The following is a 3,259-nucleotide window of genomic DNA, read 5'->3' on the forward strand; positions in this document are numbered from 1 at the left end:
TTCAGTTAGAATGAGAGGCTAGGTGCACTGAATGTTACCTCTCTTTAAGCCCTGTATATGTGCTCATGTTGTTATGGGTGTGGTGATTAACTTGCATAATGAGCTACACCCATCTTCTCACTTACGCCAAGATAATTTTTAGAAAAGTGATGCTTTAATACAAAGTATGGGAAGGAGATATAAAATAGGAAATTAGTTTCCTGTTAAAATATTTAAAGTTTGGGCCCAAAGTCAAAGCAGTTAATAACAATCGGATTAGAATAAAAATTTTATTCACCATAGTTATTGGCCACTAAACTACCTGACCAAGGCTAAAATATCATAATCACTGAAATTTATTGAGTGGTCACTCAGATGAATCTGTTTGATCTCTATTTCCAGTTTGAAATCTGGAGCTTGTGTAAGGAATATATGTTCATCAAATTCACCTACTATTAAATTTTTTTTGAAACTCCAGCCAGGATGCTACACAAAGTCTTTTTTTTCCAGTTCCTTTGTGTACATAAAATAGCTGATGTGCGACAGCATTTTTCAAAGGTGCTGGCTCACACACTATAACAAATTCATAGCACTGACCCATTAAAATCGGATGTCTTGCTCAAACTTACATTACTCAAAATCTCTCTCGACTGCAACAAACGCTGCTTTTCATAGTTTTCTCCATTGTGCATTAATTGGCTAAATATTTTAATTTAAAATTAAAAGTAATGTCTGTAAATTGCTTCAACTTTGTAAGATTCGGGTGAAGAGGTAACTACAAGATTATGTACAGGAATTTAAAACAGTACATATTTTTGAAATGCCTTTCATCTGCTTTCATGTTGGTTACCTTGCTAAAAATCCTTGAAGCATAGGTGTAGGTTAAGCAATATGAGATGTTACACCCAACTAGTGAGAGCAAAATCTCATTCAATTACAGATCTTTGTACAATCTAAACCTTTATTCTAAATCTTGTTCATTTATACAGTGCCTGGTTTTAGAGCAAAGGACATATGATTGGGACAGAAGTATGTATCTCTGTTCTCCAATAGGTGAGACCATTTTTAATTTTTATTTTTTATTTTCTATTAATATTTTATGACATTTGTTCTGTAAGCCAGAATAGGATTAAATAAAAGATCTTCGCCAGAGCTAATATTGTTATTGTGAATAGAAAATACAGGGATGTAGCCTGGAGAAATAGACCAGCCAGCGCCTCGAGATTGTTTTACCATTTAATGAGATGTTCACTGATCTGTACTTCACCTCCATTAACCCAACATTAATAATTATCCCTTGATACCCTTGCTTTACAAAACATACCAGTCTTACTTTTTTGCCTGAGTGAAACACATGCACATGTTTATAGAACATAGAACATAGAACAGTACAGCACAATACAGGTTCTTCAGCCCACAATGTTGTGCCGACCTTTAAACCTCACCTCAGACTATCTAATACCTTCCTCCCATATATCCCTCTGTTTTAAATTCCTCCATATGTTTATCTAGTAATCTCTTGAATTTGACCAATGTATCTGCCTCCCCCACTGTCCCAGGCAGCACATTCCATGCCCCAACCACTCTCTGGGTAAAAAACCTTCCTCTGATATCTCCTTTGAACTTCCCACCCATTACTTTAAAGCCATGCCCTCTTGTATTGAGCATTGGTGCCCTGGGAAAGAGGCGCTGGCTGTCCACTCAATCTATTCCTCCTAATATTTTGTACACCTCTATCATGTCTCCTCTCATCCTCCTTCTCTCCAAAGAGTAAAGCCCTAGCTCCCTTAGTTTCTCCTCATAATGCATACTCTGTAAACCAGGCAGCATCCTGGTAAATCTCCACTGCACCCTTTCCAATGCTTCCACATCCTTCCTATAATGAGGCGACCAGAACTGGACACAATACTCTAAGTGTGGTCTAACCAGAGTTTTATAGAGCTGCATCATTACCTCGCAGCTCTTAAACTCAACCCCTCAATTTATGAAAGCTAACATCCCATAAGCTTTCTTAACTACCCTATCCACCTGTGTATGCACATGTATTGGGATTTGGTTGTGCTCACCTCTGCACATCTGTGCTAAAGGTGCAGTTGTGTGTACATCTGGCAAATGATATTCACACATTTAGCATCGGTGGCCAAAGACAAATTTCTGTGTTCTCAGCCTTGAAAATTTCAACTGACTAAGGATTGACAATCTAATGAGGAGGGATTCAGATTCCCACCATTCTTTATGTGAAAACATTTTCCCTCATTTAATTTCTCAGAACCAAAACTCTAATATTTAAGAGCGTGATCCCTTGTCCTGGATTCACCAGAGGAAAAGGTAATTTCTTTGCACTGAATTCTTTTTATCAATTTAAATTGTCTGGGTTCCAGCCCTCAATGAAAATGCTTCCTTGAAGCTTTATTGTTGTTTTTATCTCAATTTCCCCTCATTTCTTCTCTCTGTCTCTTCTTGTTTCTGTTTCTATGTAAGATCTCCATGGAGGGAACAGTGAGGAACAGCGAGGAACAGCGGAGATGAAGAAGCATAACTGTAGGATTGAAATAGCAGCTAGAGAGAGAATGAAATAATGCAACAGAGAGAAAAAACGATGGAACAGAGGCAGGATGGAAATAAAGGGTGAAATCTCACAAAGTTATTAATCACACAGTGCAGATACAAGAAAATTCTGATTCTGCAAGTTGCTATATTAATTCCATGTGCTCTCAAAGACCTCAGTAACCCTAATGATTCTAGTGACATACATATAGTCTACAACATGGCTAAAAATATTTTCCAATGCAAATGAATTTTCAAGAAAGAGTGAAGTTTGTAAGAGTAAGGTGATGACAACTATGAATTCTATCACCGATGGTGGCTCAGAGAGACATCTCTCTGCCCCATCACTCTCTCTAAGCACCTCTGTCTATCCACATTAATCCACAGCTACTCCAACTTTGCCAACATATTTCCTGTCTTATAACCACAATTTGACACCCCCCACCGCCAGCCCTCTCTGCTTCCCAGCCATGGTCTGGAAACAGAGGCCATTCCATCCAATAGACAACCAGCCCTGTAATCTGTCTGTTGACCAGGAAGCTGAGGCCTTGTATTTAAATCTGCTGGTAAGTCCTCAGAAGTTAAATTAAGAAATCTGCTTTGGTCTCTTCTGGCTGATCAACTGTCTCAATTTAGGTTAAAAGGGTATCAGGATTCTGATAATTTCATCAGGCCTGTTCTTTTAGAGTCATAGAGTAATACAGCACAGAAACAGGCCCTTCAGCTCAACACA

The sequence above is a fragment of the Pristis pectinata genome, chromosome 3 (genome assembly GCF_009764475.1).
Source record: "Pristis pectinata isolate sPriPec2 chromosome 3, sPriPec2.1.pri, whole genome shotgun sequence".
Lineage (NCBI taxonomy): Eukaryota > Metazoa > Chordata > Chondrichthyes > Rhinopristiformes > Pristidae > Pristis > Pristis pectinata.